Raw genomic sequence first — 20,651 nt, 5'->3', positions numbered from 1 at the left:
CCAAAGGCTTTTTGCACTCTCACACCAACCGTACCTTACATGCCTGTGAGCACATTGACACTTCAGCCAGAGATTAAAGATTATCATGCCTACTATATTAATGAGCTCCAATGGGCGTACACATAGAAAGGCTGTTTGTAAATAATAGTCTGACTGGGCATTAGGGAGACGACGTGACGTATGGCACACTGAGACATCAGCTTGACACCTCCAGCATGTGCCAGCCATCAATGTAGCAAACATTTACTCACCCAAAAAGTCAAGTCAGAAATTGAGTGGAAATGGGGCCCCACTCTTATTAAGAGGGGTGGACCACTGGAAGTCTTCTAGTTTGTCATGTACAAAGGTGTCATCCACATATGGGCTCAAACCTTAGGCTGGATCGTGGGAAGGCCTGTTCATTTTAACCTCTGCATAACTGCTTCTGCTATAACCCACAATCCCCTAAACACCTCACCAATATAAAATTCACCAAAGAGGAAGAGAACAATAACAGACTCCCCTTCTTGCACATCACGGTAGAATGAAAAGGAGAGCTGCAGCCCAGCGTTTATAGGAAGCAGACCAGATACTCAAAAACAGAAATAACCATCTCAACACTCACAAATGGAGCTGCCTCAGGAAACTATTCAAATGAGCCACAACACATTGCAACACCCAGGAACTACAAGAAGCCAAGGAGAAACACCTATACAACGTATTCAGGAATAAAGGTTACCTGATAAGTACAGTCTGCCAATTCCTGCACAACAGACCTAAACAAGAAGACACAACACATCCAGAGACTCTAGTCACCCTGCCATACATCAAAGACATTTCAGAGATGACCACCAGACTACTGTTTGGAGGGTCAGTGTGGATTTGTTGGGCCAAATGGCCTGTTTCCACACTGTAGGGAATCTAATCTAAATGGAAAATAGAATAGTTGAGGTGGGGCTGGACTTAGAGTACACAAAGCACTCCAGTTTGGATGTCAAGTGCTGGTCACCAGCCAGTGGGTACACACACCACAACAAGGACCATGCTGGCGCAGGGTAGATAGCTGCTGAGGGTATGGTTCCACAACTGAGAGTGATTGAGGGTGGGAGTAGTGGGAGGGAATCCTTCCAGTGATGTCTGAGCAGACACCAAGTGCCTCACCATCCTGATGTGCTGAGCTCTGTAGGTTAGAGCGGGTAACAAGATGATGAGATAAATGCTCAGGAGCCAGGGAAACTGACGCTGTCATTCCAGGAGAAGGACAAGGACGATGAGCTGGATGAAACTCAAGCTATCCTTGTGGGTGACAGAACTCAACTGCGTCGGCTGCTGGAAGCCTGATTCCAGTAGATGCCAAATAGGCACTGAACAACCATCTGTGGACATCAAGGTGCCAGCATTTGGTTTGCATTGTGGGGGCAAACCACAGTCTGTATCGATTCCTTCATGTTCCCTTTATCTGTCTGCCAGTAAAAGTGCATGTTTGTAACTGACCATTTGTTTGCCTGTATGTGATTGTTCTCCTACTGGATGCAGTTGACCAGTGGGTGTTGGGGAAAGAGTAGCGGCAATGTCTTCAGATGGGATACAGCACAGAAACAGATCATTGGTCCGAAAGCTTCCTTGCCAACTCGGTTTCATAATCTGAATTTCCATCCCAAATGTGTGGGTAAGTCTCAACCAGGGACAACTAACATCTGTGTAGAGTGTAGAGACAGCTGGGAATTGGTGAGGGTGCTTTATCCATTGACTCTTCAGATAGCGGGACTCACCCCATAACCTTGAAAGAAAACAGTGACTTGCTGTCTGTGTTGTACCTTTCATGAACTGAATATCCCAAAGTGCTTCATCACTGATGAAGAATTTCCAAATATCAATCACTGTTGTCGGAAAATGTGGCACACAATTTGTGTACAGCAAACTTCCACTTCAACAATGTGAAAGCGACCAAGACAATTTGTTTTAGCCATGTCACTTGAGAGATTAAATATTAAGCACAAATCGCGGCAGGGGATGCTGCTGGTACCTGTTCACCAACTTGCTCTTTGCAAATGTAGTCCCAACACGCTCAAGGCAATTACATCAGCAACACCAATTTTTATCCTGACCCTTTTATTTAACGGAGGCTGTTTATCCACATTGATTTTGAGCTTCATTTTTTTCAACAGCAATCATTTCTAATCTGACAGTTCTATCTATGCTGCTGTATAGCTTTGATTGACAAGTCAGAACAGTGGTCTGTTGCATGTAGCAACACCTTTCTGTGCCCAAGGAAACCTCCCCATGATTTGGTTATTTGTTTACACAGATATTACACTTTACACCACTGATATTTTTTTTGTTCTCTTTCACTGGTTACACTTTACGTCTTGTGAGCCAAACCTTAATCCCATGATCTTCCTGAAAGATTTTGCCTTGTAGACTTCATGTCTAGCAATTAGATCAATTACAGTAAATTGCAAAGAGTACTGAGCTTTTCATAAAATAGCCCAAGATCTACTTACCAAGAATACCAGTGAGTCTAGGGTCTGTAATCTTAGTGATTGTATTAATATTGATATAAATCCTGAATTCTTTAATGCTAAATTAATTTAAGACTGTATTAATATTGATTAATTCTGTAATCTGTATAGACATGTTGTACTGCTCACATTTAAAGTCTAACCTTTAGGTTTTCTCCATGTTGGTATCTTGTGCAGCCCATTGTTTGAGTTAGTCTGGGGCACAGGATTATAGCCTCTTAAGAAGTAATTAGACTGTGAAAGAAGAATGAATGCTGACGACTGAACTGGCATGATGGTGCCTCTCTGTTTCAAAGATGTCACTGCTGATGAGCAATATACTGGAATAAATCAACTTGCCTCTTCATAATTCCTTTAACCTGATGCCTTTCCAGTCAGAGAAGTACTGACAAGGTGCAAAAATGCAGAGCTGACCTGAGATAAGTTTCCAGAAGCTTCTTAATACTGATAATGGAACAACTGTAGTTTTACCTCATTTGGTATTCCAATCATTTTAAATCTTCACCTTGCTTTATTTTGCATTGTATGTATTCTTTTTATTTGCTGACATGGACACACAATTGGCAGATTGTTTTTTTATTCCCCATTTGCACTCTAATCCATGCCTCCCGCCAAGATCTAATTGTCATTTTATTTGAGCAAGCTACTCTCTCCCAAATTAGGTTTGTTCTGTCCCAATTACATTCTTTTCATCACACCAAGCCACTATTAACATCCTGGGTTTCATAATTGACCAGAAACTAAACTGGATTAGCCATATAAATACCAGTGGTTGCAAGAACAGGTCAGTGAATAATACAACTCCTGACTCACTGAACCCTGCCTATCATTTCCAAGGCATAAGTCAGGAGTGTGATGGAATGCTCCCCACTTGCCTGGATGGGTGCAGTTCCAATCTCACTCAGGAAGCTTGAAACTAATCAGGGCAAAACAGTTGTTTGATTGACACCAGGGCAACACATGTAATTTTGGGTTGTTTTAGCATGGGTGGATGTAATGCAAATTATATCTGAACCTTAGCTTGTTATTGCACATTTAACAAATTTGTTGAAGAAAGGCAGAAAATTTGAACGGACATAGGCATGTCAGAATGTCTTCCTAAACTTTGAATGTTGTGCTGACAACTGCACTTGTTTTCGCAGGTCCAATTATGAGAAGCCTTTCAAACTGACTGTTTTACTACAAGATGGTGAGAGGGAGAAACATCTCCATTTGTATTACTATTTAGACAAATACTAAGAAGAAGGATTCATAATAGTGAGTTTATGCAGTGTCTCTTAAATGATTCCGGTAGACGCAGCCACACCACAATTGCAATTTCTGTCACTGATAATGAGAATTATTCTTGTGATAAGGAAATGTAATTCTCTGAGGTTGTCTTCTGAATTACATCAGTACCCAACATTTCAGGTCTTGGTATTGCTTTGGTCCACTCTGAGTTGCATCCGTTAAAGATGATCGCGTGATAGCAACTAGATGCAGATTACATTAAAGCGACAGACGTTGCAGAGAACATGATGAAGGCATAGGTGTTAGGTTTTACTCCTTTGAGATTCTAAGCTGGCATATCCATGTGGCCATATAGCATCATCATATTGGGTAGTCCTTCTGGTATTTCTCAGCATTAAAGCTTTTGGGGCTTTCCACCTGTACATAAGAGGAATGATCGTGTGGATGTAGAAAACGGAGCATCTCGAGAGTATGAATGGACATTTGTGGAGAGTCATGGTGAATCCTGGCAAGACATTGCACCACAATGTCTAGGCAGAAAAGGCTGAGTGCAACTTCCAGGCAAGGTTGTATGAAGGCTGATGTGTAGGCACAGGAAGACAGAGCCGACATGAAGGCAGAGGTTTGGGGAAACACATTCATCAAGATGTATTTGGCTGTGCCATGTTATTTACCTTGCTTGCCCCCAATTAAGTTATTAAACTTCTTCACTGTATCCAGCTAAGTGTCATTATACACCCACTGCTAACCTTCTCTGCACCTTCCAGCTGCAGCCTTTTGATCACCACAGCAGGCTTCCTCTTCCCATTGACAGAGAACAGAATTTACCTATCATCCTTCATCATTAACAGCTCATTACTGGGGAGGTGCCCAGGAAGTGTAGTATTGCCTTGCAATGTTATGAGTCCATTGTCCCACTTCTGGCTCTGTTTAAACATTTGTTCTATGGTTCAAGTCCCATCTTAGTGGTGTCTGTTATATTGTTGCTGTGAAATAGATTGATTCAAGTCATCAATAATTACATTTGAATTCATGGGTCTGGCATTCCTTCCTAAATCTCTCCAACCCACTGGCTTTCTTTCTTTAAGTCACTCATTGAAACCTATCTCTTTCACCAAACCTTTTGTCACCTGACAAAATATCTCCTTACAAAGTCTTGATATGACAGCTTATTTTGTGGAGTTCCATTGAAGTGTCTCAAGATGTTATATTACATTAAAGTTGCTACGTAAATATACACTGTCATACTTGATATCATTGTTGTTGCTGTAACTGTTTGGAAAGCCTGAATGAAACGTCTCTGTTCTCCTGGTGCTTCCTGGCTCCCAAGCTGTCAGCAAGTTCAAATCCAGCTTTGGCTAGGTCTCTCTGTTATGTCAAAGGTTATGGGCCCACCCAGATGTCTACCCGAGTGCAAACTCTCGATTGACACTCCAGTGCAATATTGTTCTTCCATTGAACCAATATTTCCTCAGATACATGTAAGTTTCCCTGGCATTATTAAAAGGAGACCACAAGGTTCTGCTCTGACAAATATTAGTCACTCAACAAACATCACTCAAATTGATTATTTACATTATCATTGCTTGCGAGACCTCACTGCATTCAAATTGGCTATGACTGCCTTAAGTCATAAAATATTCATACAAATTGAGATTTGATCTTTCCAAGTGTTGTGACAGAGGCATATCATTAGCAAGCAGGATGGAACACATTTCTAGAGGACTTCTGCACACAGAGAGTCAAGATGTTCTTATGGGTACATATTTCATGCAAATTGACTGACTTCGGCCTATAAACCAACAAATCATGTGTCCAACACTCTTCAAAACTACCCTAATGGTCTTCTTCCCATCTACGTGCCAAATCTGTCTGCCTTGCCACAGTGGCAAGCAAATAGACATGGGAGAGAACATTGTATTCCATCGAACAGCATGAGCAATGGTGAGAAATGGGAGAAAAACAAAAAAAAACACATTCTCAATGCCAAGCGAAAACAATTTTGACTTTCCTTTTCGGGTTTAAATGGTGATTTGGAATTTCAGTAATGATCAGCAATTACCTTATTTCTACATACTTTAAGCTCATTAATAACTCAACTTACCCGTGGGCTGGGACAGTGGCTCAGTGGTTAGCACCGCAGTGCCAGAGACCTGGGTTCAATTCCAGTCTCAGGCCACTGTCTGTGTGGAGTTTGCACATTCTTCCCATGTCTACGTGGGTTTCCTTCGGGTGCTCCGGTTCCTCCTGCAATCCAAAAGATGTACAGGTTAGGTGGATTGGCCATGCTAAATTGCCCGTAGTGTTCAGGGATGTGTAGGTTAGGCGCATTAGTCAGGGGCGAATATAGGGTAGGGGACTGGGTTACTCTTCGGACTTGTTGGGCCGAAAGGCCTGTTCCACACTGTAGGGACTCTAATTCCAATTCACCTCTTTTCTATGCAACTCCCAATTCTCTGCTCAAGAAACTAGGCAGTGCCAGTTCCTGACATGAAAGTCAGCACAGTTACCTGACAGCAGCTACTTGCTTCTCTGGACTTTTAAACAAGTCCATCTTGAACAGCATTTCCCTGCACATTCCATGAAAACCATCCTCCTCCACTCTTCATCTGGTGAAGTGGATACTATCAAACCACCAGCCTCACTGCAGCATCATGGCTACTCTCGGGCTCATTCACATACCACCTCAAAGAGCTCCATTTGGAACATTGGGGCACTTACGACTTTAATGTTTATGCTCGGTCACTTTGCTTGTGTGGATACACACACATCTTATGCATCCACACAGCATGCACCCTTTCGCTTTTATCCTTATTTGGTTAGCTAGTATGCACTCACTCACTACTTACTTGGTGCAAACCATCCACTGTGGCTTCTTTTCTTTATCTATAGTCTGTTCAGTGCTCAGTTGCAGGTTGCTAGCCTCTGTGATTTGCATTGCCTTTTAGGCCAGAGGCAAAGGCAGACAGCTTATCATGTTTGGAGCACTGAAAAGACAAGGAGGTGTGCACGTTCTTGTATGTCACCCTACTACCTCAATGTCACATCAACGACATGTACCAGCTTACGTCGCAAACACCCTGCACGTGCAGCGACCAAATGGCCAAGTCTGAAAGTCAAAAGGAAGAAATTCTTAGTGATGTTAAGTGGAAGTTGTGGAGAGTCAGGGGATTCAGCCAATTACAGTCCAGGGGTTGGCCACAGTCTGGTAGGTGCATCGTCTTAACAGAGCCTGTTGGCCCATGACTTTTGCAGTCTGGTGATTGGGCTGTGATCAGTCCTGTTGGTCCAGTGGAGTACAGTGGAAATGGGAGGCTGGGCTATCCTAACAAGTCAGCCTGCAGGGTAGGCCAAGGTCAGTCCTGGGGTTTTGATATTTATGGTCAGGAGACTTACCAGCAAGCAGTCCATGGAGTCCTGTGGCAAGCTGGATACTCAATGGGTTTGATTGGACTGGATCATCGAGGGAATAATTATAGTGAAAGGAGGCAATTCAAGATGGAAGTGCAGGATCTCATAAAATACAAGAGAGGGCAGGAATTTCTGAAGGTAACAGATTAGGGTGGTGAGTTCCAAGTCATAATGACTCTGGCCTCTACATGAGGTAAATGTATTGCCAAGCAGAACTTAGCAACTTGGAAGCCATGGACTCAGAGACTAAAGTGGGGGCATTAACTGTTGATGAATGGAAGTAGGGAGAGTGAGAGACTGAAAGGTCATCAGGGAAACAAGGACAGCAAGATAAAAGGGAGCATGAAGACTGGGGGAAACATTTTGCATTACACGTGGAGTCACAATGACATGAAATTGAAACCTTATCATCTTCAATCCAAAACCAAGTGTGTAATAATGATAGAAAATGGCTGCATCACATGTAGAGTGGGACGAATAAATTATGAGGCAGAGAAGAATTGTTTGAATCTGAGGCCCTAATGAGAATAATTGCACTCATTCAAAAATATTATTGATTTAGATTGTTTACAGTGTGGAAACAGGCCCTTCGGCCCAACAAGTCCACACCAACCCACCGAAGCGCAACCCACCCAGACCCATTCCCCTACTCCTAACACTACGGGCAATTTAGCATGGCCAATTCGCCTAACCTGCACATTTTTGGACTGTGGGAGGAAACCGGAGAACCCAGAGGAAACCCACGCAGACACGGGGAGAATGTGCAAACTTCACACAGTCAGTCGCCTGAGGCGGGAATTGAACCCGGGTCTCTGGCGCTGTGAGGCAGCAGTGCTAACCAGTGTGCCAATTGAGTTGACATAAAATAGATCTTCTTCAGCAATGTCAAAGAATAAACATTACAAATCATAAAATCAGCCTGCAGGAATTCCTTGTGATGAGAAATTTAATCCGCACCTTGTCTGGTCAGTGTACAGTTACTTGGAGCAGTGTACTGAGCTTAAGATATTCAATAGCAGCCAAATCATTTCTTTCCATTGTCCCATCTCAGGACATGCTGTGGATCTCACAGCACTCGGGAATGACTCTGGAAGTGATTGGGATGCTCCTGGGGAGCTGTGGAATGAAGTCTGCTCAACGCTCTGCTCTTTCCCACCTTGACACTGAAATCCCACTCCCCAGGTTTAGTCATTTTGAATGTTGTTTGCTCTTTCACATTGATCGGCTATTGATATATTTCTCTAGTTTACTGTCTTTGCATTCTCTCATTCGATACGTGCTGCTTTTAAGCTTATCTCCACTGCCCTTAGCTTCCACCTTCTGCCACCAGGTTCCTGTTGGGAGCCTGATTGAATTCCAAATTATCTTACCATAGTCATTTCAATTAAATCGTTTATTTACAGAGGTTGTATTTAGACTGTTAGGGTTCTACATGAGGTTACAATGTGTCCTTTATGAAATCTTTCAGATTCACTTTCTCCCTCTATATTATCTTACATTATCATTGTTTTATGATCTCTTAGACTTATCTTGTTATCCTGATACTGTATCAGCAAGAAAGCAGATGAGGGTACAGATTGATTCAACAATGCTTTCTTTTTAGTATTTATTGCAGTCCTACATATGCAAATATCTATTTGAAGTTGTCAGGTTTCTGTCCACACAAACAAAATCTACAGGAGCAACTCAATTAGAAGGCATTTTGTTTGCACTAATTCCTATTCTTGTTAAATTGTGTACCTTGCTACTTTCTTTTCCAAAAGTGATTCCCTTGTGAATTGCAATGATAAAACATGCACTGTGCTTATCTCAGAAATACCTTTATTTTCCCAGGATTTTCCAGTCGCAGAAATTAGCTCTTGGTCAACAGTGAAGTCCCAATATCTGAATCATTCCAGGAACGAGGCTCCAACCTTCCCAAACTCTTTCCAAGAATATCCTAAATAATTAATACTTTCCATGTAAATATTGTAGCATTCCTTGTCAAAAAAGCATAATGAGAGGAAAGGGATTTAGGAGTGAGAAGCCAAGAAATCTTGGTATGCTACCCATGCTGTCCTTATGTGCAGCACAGTAATGCCAAGGAGATGGGCACAGTGTATCATTGGGCCTGAACCCAGCATTTGCCTGATAAGTGAATGCAGATGGTTTTTTTAAAAAAAATGTATTAAAATAATGTGAAGTAGTTTAAGGATTTGGCTGCACAGAAACAGATTTCTGACTTAACGCAGTATAAAACAATGCATTGAAATTTCAACATAGTTTCCCTGAGGAAGAATCATGTAACTTTCAAAATGGAACCCAATTGTACGTTCTGCAACTTGCTTCTTAGGTTTATGTGGATGCCAAGCTCACAAGGATGTGGAAATTATTGACTCAATCCAAATCCTTCTTCATGTCACTCTAATACATTAAAAGGTGAGAGTAACACTGTTGATTAGAGAGTGAGGTTAATATTTTCTAATATTTTAAAGACTAAATATTCATTAATGATTGCTGAAATAAAATCTTTTTTTGGCAGGTATTCATGTTACATACATCAGTACAATTTACAATACCATTGTAAAGGGAATTAGCAATTTATACTGTATGAGAAAAGAGTTGGGAAGTGGACTCTGATTGGTGGAGGTGGTGCCATGGAGAATATGGTAGTTCAGTGATAACTGATATTTAAGCACTAAGCTTTGTTTAAAATTAAATTAAGCATGTTGATTTTTATTAGTCAAAGTACTACTTTGAGTAATGAACCAAATAATGGTTGTTGCCCATTTTGTTCAATTAAAACAGGCTCAATGTGTATCCCTGATCTTTCTGTCATAAAATGCAGGCCCTGTGTATTAACATATAAACCTACCTGGAAGCGCAAATATACCACACTGTGAGTCTGACTGGCAATCTTAAATTGGTTGTCAATGTAATTCTAAGCACAGTCGAGATTACTAAAAATAAAACACATTCCATCAAAGCTTTCCATCTTGCATTCATCAGGACAACTCACAACAATACCAATGAAAGAGGGGATAAACATTTATATGGTATGAGAAGACAATGCTGATTGGTTGGAAAGTGGACTCTGATTAGGAAAGAGTTTGATAAAATGTGTTTTTTTTTCAGCAATATTCAAGTCCTGTGAAATCAAACAACTGTTTATATATGAGACAGATGTACAACGAAGACAAAATTCTGGATTACAATAAAAATAGCTAGATTAAGAACAGGTAAACTTTCTATTGAATTGTTTCAAGAGTGTAATAGACTGTGATTGTGCTGGTTTTCATTTCCAAACATGTTGATGACACTAAAGTGAATCACAGTTCTCTGATTGAAAGTCTGTTTTTGCAAAATTAATTGGAACAGTTTAGTAATAAGGTTATTAAATTATGTCATGTCCCAAGCTGCACTCAGTCTGAAGGGCCCAAGTTTCTTTCATTTTTCGATTTGGTCCATCCATGTTGCTGTATTGGTTCAATAGGTGGCTACACCATAAACAGTACTCATTTAAAACATGCTTAGACCATCAACTCACTTTAGCAGCAGCAATCTGGCAACACAATTAATGCTATCACTATACACACAATAAATCTTTCTGACAAGGTACTTTCTGAAAGTGAAGAATTTGCTCTTGGGTATGGTTTCAATTTTTACGTGCTTTCATCTCACAAGATAATTGCTGACTTCCAATTCCACTATTCCCAACTATCCTGCAGTGTATCAGTATAAACCGAAGATGGTGAATCCTTGAAGGCATGCCGAGTTGATCTAGTGCACACATTATTGTGTGCATTCTGAATAACTTACCCAGATTTCACATGCAACACATATGACTGCCAGTATTGTCAGGTGTCAGAGCAAACCCTGATCTTCAAATCTGTAAATCCAACAAAGAAATTGGAATAGTCATTCTTAATAATGGTGGAGCATCTAAATTTAGACTCGCTGCTCAGCCTGACTGGACAGTCTCACTCAAAGCAGAGGGAAAAACATGTTTGTTGGACTTGTCTAAGAGCAATGGGTTGCTGGGTTCACCTTCAAAGCCCATCGGATTATCATATGTATTGACTGCCTAAGGCACACCAAAATGATGTCCCCTTCTGAACCATCTTATCTGTGACTGGCTCTGCAAGGCATGAATTGGGCAAATACTAGGGTGAATTTCCATGAAAGGTTTGATCAATTTTCTTATATACACATTCGTGACAAGCGTACAGTACTTTGGTTTTGACAACAATGATGTATCCACACGATCATTTGACATTGAGAGCCTATTCATGGATGTACTGCCAGTCTAGACACACTATCATTCTGTGAATTAATATTTATTGGTGTTATGAACTCAGCAACTCACAGAGTTGAGTTTGGTTTTAACAACACCACATATGCCCAATAGATGATGTTGCCATGGAATCCCTGCTCGGCCCAGTTCTCACAAATATCTTTGTTATATTCCATTGTGGAATTTGCACATTCTCCCCATGTCTGCGTGGGTTTCTTCTGGTACTCCAGTTTCCACCCACAGTCCAAACATGTGCAGCTTAGGTCGAGTGGCCATGCTAAATTGTCCTGTAGTGTCCAAGGATGTGCGGGCTAGGTGGGTTAGCCAATGAAAATGCAGGGTTACAGTGATAGGATGAGGAGGCTGGGTCTGGGTGGAATGGCTTTTGGACAGTTGTTGCACACCTGATGGACCAAATGGCCCCTTTTCACACTAAAAGGATATACTCATCAGAAATATGTCTTCGCTAGACATATCTAACCTCCTAACTCTTTCTAAAATGTAGCTGATGTATTTGCTATAATTAAATCTGCAGCTGGATGTAAGAATTTCCTTATATGTCTTAATTGGTTCCATCTTTACTCCATCTATTTTATAATACAGAGTAATGGTAAGGTCCTCGGGAGTGTTGCTGAACAAAGAGACCTTGGAGTGCAGGTTCATAGCTCCTTGAAAGTGGAGTTGCAGGTAGATAGGATAGTGAAGAAGAAGTTTGGTATGCTTTCCTTTATTGGTCAGAGTATTGAGTACAGGAGCTGGGAGGTCATGTTGCGGCTGTACAGGACATTGGTTAGGCCACTGTTGGAATATTGCGTGCAATTCTGGTCTCCTTCCTATCAGAAAGATGTTGTGAAACTTGAAAGAGTTAGATTTACAAGGATGTTGCCAGGGTTGGAGGATTTGACTTATAGGGCGAGGCTGAAAAGGCTGAGGCTATTTTCCCTGGAGTGTCGGAGACTGAGGTGTGACCTTACAGAGGTTTACAAAATTATGAGGGGCATGGATAGGATAAACAGACAAAGTCTTTTCCCTGGGGTTGGGGAGTCCAGAACTAGAGGGCATAGGTTTAGGGTGAGAGGGGAAAGATATAAAAGAGACCTAAAGGGCAACTTTTTCATGCAGAGGGTGGTACGTGTATGGAATGAGCTGCCAGAGGAAGTGGTGGAGGCTGGTACAATTGCAACATTTAAGAGGCATTTGGATGGGTATATGAATAGGAAGGGTTTGGAGGGTTATGGGCCGGGTGCTGGCAGGTGGGACTAGATTGGGTTGGAATATCTGGTCAGCATGGTTGAGTTGGACCGAAGGGTCTGTTTCCATGTTGTACATCTCTATGACTCTATGACTCTAAGTCAAATGGTCTTCTTTTCTTCAATATCTTAGTTGAGAAGTCTACCAGTGGGTTCTGCGCTTGTGTCTACCACAGACCAACCTCCTCTGGTCAGTACATGCATTGGAATGCTTACAGTTCCAAGTTTTGTAGATAATTTTAATCAACCTATTCAGACACCTGTTCTAGAACACCTTAGATGTGAACTCAGAGGTAGAGACACTTCTAATGTTTCACAAGAGCCCTGTCATGAGCTATAAGTTGGTCTTAGTTGTAACCTCGTAAATAGGATATAAGCCAGTTATTCACTGCGCAAGCTTGATGCTGAAATATGGTACGTTAACACCTTCTATAAAATAATGCTGTCCCAATCAGATCATTTCACACTGAATGTCACACAAACTCATGAACAGTGTTATGGCCATCATGTTTGAAAAGTGCACAGTCTACCTCACATTAGCTGGAAGGGCCTCATATGTCAAAAGTTTGGGTAAGGGCTGGCTGTTTCAGGCTTCTAGAATATAAAATCAATAGGAATAACAGAAAATGGCCAAGCAGCCAATAGGATGTTCTGCCGAACATAAATAAGTAATGGAGTGTTGCTGAACAAAGAGACCTTGGAGTGCAAGCTCCTTGAAAGTAGAATTGCAGAGAGATAGGATAGTGAAGAAGGTGCTTGGTATGTTTTCCTTTATTGATCAGAGCACTGAGTATAGGAGTTGGAAAGTCAGGTTGCGGCTGTGCAAGATGTTGGTAAGGCCACTTTTGGTGTGCAATTCTGGCCTCCCTCCTATTGGAAGGATGTTGTGAAACTTGAAATGGTTCAGAAAAAAATTTACAAAGATGTTGTCAGGGTTGAAAGATTCTAACTACAGGGAGAGGCTGAATAGGCTGGGGCTGTTTCCCCTGGAGTGTCGGAGGCTGAAGGGTGACCTTGTAGAGGTTTATAAAATCATAGGGGCATGGATAGGATAAATAGACAAAGTCTTTTTCCGTGGGGTGGGGGAAGACAGAACTCCGTGCTGTACATCTCTATGACTCTATGACTCTATAACCAGAGGGCATAGGTTTAGGGTGAGAGGGGAAAGATACAAAAGAGACCTGAGTGGTAACTTTTTCACACAGAAGGTGGTATGTGTACAGAATGAGCTGCCAGAGGAAGTGGTGGAGGCTAGTACAATTGCAACATTTAAAAGGCATCCGGATGGGTTTATGAATAGGAAGGGTTAAGAGGAATATGGGCCAAAGGCTGGCAAATGGGATTAAATTAGGTTAGGATATCTGGTCGGCATGGATGAGTTTGACCAAAAGGGCTGTTTCCATACTGTACATCTCGATGACTCTATGTGGTATTTGAATTTCAGTGCCAATTTGATGCCACATATAAAGTTCATATGTTCCAAAAACTGGCAGATTGCTTCAATTAGCCTACCCCTTTGGATATTTTTCACAAGCAAGGAGCTGAACAAATCTAATTAGCAAATATGTGTAAAATTCATAACATTGTATCACATAGTCCATGTGATTCCACATTTGGACTACATTTGCTGGATATTTCTGATTGGGTGAACAATTATATTGGCAATCCTAAATGTGGTGTCAATCAATCTCATAGCATGGCTCTGTTGCACGCATTGCAAGCTACATATCTTAATACAGAGGGCCCTGTTTATTGCAGGCAGAAAGAAAATGTAAATGCATCGTGCCTGTTTTATTTGAACAACATAGATAACAGCCATTAATTGATTCTTTTTTTTAATATTCACCATGGGACGTCCACTTCGCTGTCTGGGACAGCATGTATTCCCCAAACCTAGTTACTCTTGTAAAGTTAATGGTGAACTTCCTTCTTGAACAGCTGCGGTTCATTTGGTATAGATAGAACCACAATAAGATTAAGGAGAGAATCCAAAGATTTGACCTGGCGGCACTGAGGGAACTTTAATATATTTCCAAGTCAGGTAATGAATAGGTTGCAGGTGGCAGAGCTCCATGTATGTGCTGTTCTTGTCCTTTCTAATGGTAGTGTTAACGGAACATGGTGAATTTCTGCAGTGTGTCTTGTGCTGCTACTGAGCATCAGTGTCAGAGGCAGATTTGGTTTTTCTTTGGATGTAATATATCCTAGTGCATTATTTTGTATTGAATTATGTCAGGCTTCTTAGGTATTGTTAGAGTTGTATTCATCCAGGTAAGCAAGGAATATTCCACAATACTCCTGACTTGTTCTTTGTCTCCAAAATTCAGGAAGTCAGGAGATCGGTAAGGGCAATGCATTGACCAATTAAACTCAACCTTCCTTGTTGAAAATTTAAACAAGACTTCACAGTTAACTGTCAGTCATCATTATCAATCTCAATGGCTCTAACAAATTCCCCTTGCCTTCCAATCAGCACTCTTCTTTACAGTATAAGTGTTGATTTCCCTTTATATTGATATTCTTGCAAATTGTTTTAATGAGTGCAAGCTGATAAAGTTTGGCAAAATATATTTTAATATACACTCCAGATTATTTAGCAAATGCTGTCCAATCACAGAATCATATCCAGTGTTGGACACTGTATTTTGCATTCAGGAGGCATGAGTTTATTGGGCATGGTCATTACCTAGTCTATTGTGAACAGCCAAAGAGATTGTCTGATACAATCTACCAGAGTTGGGAAGTGTGACCTTCACGCTTTATATCACACTGTCACTGAAATTCATATACCATACTAATTATTTCTCTGATTGCACAACATCTATTCAGCTTGATAGCAATGTCCTGTTAGTTGAGGGGGAGGGAGGGGCCATTGTGTGGGAACTGATGGGATTGGGTTTGCTCATTCAGATCTAGCTAAATCAGGGTAGGGTTCTGGGGGTGTCAGATGTAGTTGGAGGGTAATTCAACAGTGACTTGGGAGTTTACTTTAATAGTTACTTGGGTTAGAGCAGATTTTTTAATTCTCAAACTTTCCTTGAGGAACTTTTAAGCTTAAGTGAATTGAAACTTTCCAAATTCTCCAATTTTAATTTGATTTTCTGGAGGGTTGCAAATGCAAGGATCTGCAAATTGGAATTTTCATTTTCGCAGGCAATTCCCTCAGATTCCATTGCATCAGGATTTCTGCATGATAGCTCCCATCTACACTGCTGCAAAAACAAATTGACAATTGGAGTATCCTGACCAACATTTCCCCAGCCAATTCAAACCTTAGATTTTCATTCTAATGTTGTAATGTAATATCTAGTTTCGTCTTGTGAATGGAATTCTAAACTACTCTAGTATTGTTGCTGCAACATTACATAAGATGGTGTGATAGTTAGCTGTTAGTGGTAATTAACTAATACAACATGTGAATTCTCCAGTCAAATTACACAGAAGCCTGCAGATCTTGTTTTGCAATATTTCAGCAATGCAACAGATGCTGCAAGAAAGCCAATGACCTTCTCCAGTCCACCAGGGTAACTGTCACACTCTTCCCTCTCTATTCTCGCACACTTTCTCTATCTCTGTGATTGCATGCAACTCCCACCAAGCCTCATGATCTACCATTCTCATTATTGCATATACCATCCTCCCTCCCTTGTTCTAATGTACTTCACCACATTTCCCTCACCAGCACCAGCACCAGCACCTGACACTATCATCTCTCCCAAACCCTCCTTTTGTCTCAATCGAGGAGAAAAGGACCCACAATCAGGCAGAATGAGCCCAAATTGTTTGTGAGGTATCTAACATACAGTTCCTCATCCCCTAAGAAGTGAGGATCCTTGCCCTGGCTCGTGATGCTGAATTCATGCGGTGATGCAAAAACCTGGCAACCAAGTTAGAATCATTGGTCATTACTTTTCTGCCCTCTTATTCCCACCACAGTGAATGCACTCTTACCGTCCCCAAGTTTCTATTGCTTTTTCACAACTTATTCTCTCTTTTGACTTGTATAGTTACCAGGGGAATCTACGTTTCCAGTATCATGAGTGCGGCACTGCACAATGTCTTCTCCTCCACATTTGAGGAAGAAACAACAGATCCCTCCACCAGTTCAGTATTTTGGTGAGAATCCAGTCAGAATCCGCTACTGGTGAGTACTCGGTGCCATGTCTCTGTAGCCGGCAAAGGATGAAATGGCTCAAGTCTGTGGCATTTAGACTTCTGGGAGGGTGGAAATCAACTCCCTGCTCATCCCCAGTCAGCGACTAATAACTTCATCAAAAACGCTCAAAAAGACACAGGAGCAACAGGTCATTTTGTTGGAGGCATGGCTCAAAGATCGGAGATTTTCACTAACATTGTTGACACTGTGCTGCCTCTGCGGGGGCATGTGCCACGGAGAGCCAGATCCAGCAGTCTCAGAATCTACAGGATAAACCCACAGACCTGCACTACAACACTCTAGCCTTGGAGAACAGTAGAGAACTTGACCTCAGTACAGGTACAAGGACACATGGGGATGGCAGTAGCCATCCAGCCAGAGGAAGAAACATATACAAACAAGCTTGTCTTAGGATATTGCAAACACTCCACCCTAATTGCTAGCCCCCCCCCCCCCACCACGCCTTATGATGGTTCATGCTGAGGAGGATGAGCTTAGTCCTGGACGGGACACATTCCATACATTTGGGCCCTCCAGCCACAAATGTTCCCAGGGTCATCCAACCAAAACTCCAAGGCCAAGAGTGTCCACTATAGGACAAGCTTCCTCCATCTCTACTGGCCCTAGACATAGAGAGAGGGAAATGTGGAAGGAGACCTTCTGAGGTTACAGAGTTGGCATGAATGAAAGTTCATTGTAAATATGCAATTACGTTTCTATTGAAAAGTTTGCTTTTCACCATCAGCGGTGTGAACAATGGTCATTTTAGATACAAGTTCACAAGTGAAAGTACAGAGTCTAGTTATCCTTAGACTTAACATAATATTTAGGGTTGAAAATGTGTTGCTGGAAAAGCGCAGCAGGTCAGGCTGCATCCAGGGAACAGGAGAATCGACGTTTCGGGCATAAGCCCTTCTTCAGGAATGAGGAAAGTTTGTCCAGCAGGCTAAGATAAAAGGTAGGGAGGAGGGACTTGGGGGAGGGGCGTCGGAAATGTGATAGGTGGAAAGAGGTCAAGGTGAGGGTGATAGATCAGACTGGGGTGGGGGCGGAGAGGTCGGGAAGAAGATTGCAGGTTAGGAAGGCGGTGCTGAGACAAGGTGGGGGGAGGGGAAATGAGGAAACTGGTGAAATCCGAGTTCATCCCTTGTGGTTGGAGGGTTCCTAGGCGGAAGATGAGGCGCTCTTCCTCCAACCGTCGTTTTGTTGTGGTCTGGCGATGGAGGACCTGCATATCCTTGGTGGAGTGGGAGGGGGAATTGAAATGTTGAGCCACAGGGTGGTTGGGTTGGTTGGTCCGGGTGTCTCAGAGGTGTTCTCTGAAACGCTCCACAAGAAGCCGGCCTGTCTCCCCAATATAGAGGAGGCCACATCGGGTGCAGAGGATGCAATAGATGATGTATGTGGAGGTGCAGGTGAATCTGTGGCGGATATGAAAGATTCCTTTGGGGCCTTGGAGGGAGGTGAGGGGGGAGGTGTGGGCGCAAGTCTTGCACCTCCTGCGGTTGCAGGGGAAGGTGCCGGGAGTGGAGGTTGGGTTGGTGGGGGGGTGTGGACCTGACGAGGGAGTCACGGAGGGAGTGGTCTTTACGGAATGCTGATAGGGGAGGGGAGGGAAATATATCCTTGGTGGTGGGGTCCGTTTGGAGGTGGCGGAAATGACGGCGGATGATGCGCTGTACATGGAGATTGGTGGGGTGGTAGGTGAGGACCAGTGGGGTTCTGTCCTGGTGGCAGTTGGAGGGGCAGGGCTCAAGGGCGGAGGAGCGGGAAGTGGAAGAGATGCGGTGGAGGGCATTGTCGACCACGTTGGGGGGGAAAATTGCGGTCCTTGAAGAAGGAGGCCATCTGGGTTGTGCGTTTTTGGAACTGGTCCTCCTGGGAGCAGATGCGGCGGAGTCGAAGGAATTGGGAGAATGGGATGGCGTTTTTACAGGGGGCAGGATGGGAGGAGGTGTAGTCCAGGTAGCTGTGGGAGTCGGTCGGTTTGTAGTAGATGTCCGTGTTGATTCGGTCGCCTGAGATAGAAATAGAAAGGTCGAGGAAGGGGAGGGAGGAATCTGAGACTGTCCAGGTGAATTTGAGGTCGGTGTGGAAGGTGTTGGTGAAGTGGATGAACTGTTCAACCTCCTCGTGGGAGCACGAGGCGGCGCCGATACAGTCATCGATGTAGCGGAGGAAAAGGTGGGGGGTGGGGCCAGTGTAGTTGCGGAAGATGGATTGTTCCACATATCCTACGAAGAGGCAGGCATAGCTGGGGCCCATGCGGGTGCCCATGGCTACTCCTTTCATTTGGAGGAAGTGGGAGGATTGGAAAGAGAAGTTGTTCAGGGTGAGGACCAGTTCAGTCAGTCGAAGGAGGGTGTCAGTGGAAGGGTACTGGTCGGTACGGCGGGAAAGAAAGAAGCGGAGGGCTTTGAGTCCTTCGTGATGGGGGATGGAGGTGTACAGGGACTGAATGTCCATGGTGAAAATAAGGCGCTGGGGACCGGGGAAGCGAAAATCATGGAGCAGGTGGAGGGCATGGGTGGTGTCCCGAACGTAGGTGGGGGGTTCTTGGACTAAGGGGGACAGGACGGTGTCAAGGTATGCAGAGATGAGTTCGGTGGGGCAGGAGCAGGCGGAGACAATGGGTCGGCCGGGGCAGTCAGGTTTGTGGATTTTGGGCAGGAGGTAGAAGCGGGAGGTGCGGGGTTGTGGGACTATGAGGTTGGAGGCAGTGGATGGGAGATCCCCCGAGGTGATGAGGTTATGGACGGTCTGGGAGATGATGGTTTGGTGGTGGGGGGTGGGGTCATGGTCAAGGGGGCAGTAGGAGGAGGTATCTGCGAGGCTGACGTTTGGCCTCAGCGGTGTAGAGGTCGGTGCGCCAAACTACTACCGCGCCTCCCTTGTCTGCTGGTTTGATAGTGAGGTTGGGGTTGGAACGGAGGGAGTACAATCCATCTTCCGCAACTACACTGGCCCCACCCCCCACCTTTTCCTCTGCTACATTGATGACTGTATCGGCGCCGCCTCGTGCTCCCACGAGGAGGTTGAACAGTTCATCCACTTCACCAACACCTTCCACCCTGACCTCAAATTCACCTGGACAGTCTCAGATTCCTCCCTCCCCTTCCTCGACCTTTCTATTTCTATCTCAGGCGACCGAATCAACACGGACATCTACTACAAACCGACCGACTCCCACAGCTACCTGGACTACACCTCCTCCCATCCTGCCCCCTGTAAAAACGTCATCCCATTCTCCCAATTCCTTCGACTCCGCCGCATCTGCTCCTAGGAGGACCAGTTCCAAAAACGCACAACCCAGATGGCATCCTTCTTCAAGGACCGCAATTTCCCCCCCAACGTGGTCGACGATGCCCTCCACCGCATCTCTTCCACTTCCCGCTCCTCCGCCCTTGAGCCCCGCCCCTCCAACCGCCACCAGGACAGAACCCCACTGGTCCTCACCTACCACCCCACCAATCTCCATGTTCAGCGCATCATCCGCCGTCATTTCCGCCACCTCCAAACGGACCCCACCACCAAGGATATATTTCCCTCCCCTCCCCTATCAGCATTCCGTAAAGACCACTCCCTCCGTGACTCCCTCGTCAGGTCCACACCCCCCACCAACCCAACCTCCACTCCCGGCACCTTCCCCTGCAACCGCAGGAAGTGCAAGACTTGTGTCCACACCTCCCCCCTCACCTCCCTCCAAGGCCCCAAAGGAATCTTCCATATCCGCCACAGATTCACCTGCACCTCCACACACATCATCTATTGCATCCTCTGCACCCGATGTGGCCTCCTCTATATTGGGGAGACAGGCCGGCTACTTGCGG

The sequence above is a fragment of the Chiloscyllium plagiosum genome, unplaced genomic scaffold (assembly GCF_037043375.1).
Source record: "Chiloscyllium plagiosum isolate Xiang-an unplaced genomic scaffold, Cpla_swu_hap1 HiC_scaffold_15, whole genome shotgun sequence".
Lineage (NCBI taxonomy): Eukaryota > Metazoa > Chordata > Chondrichthyes > Orectolobiformes > Hemiscylliidae > Chiloscyllium > Chiloscyllium plagiosum.
Note: the sequence above shows the minus strand (reverse complement) of the source record.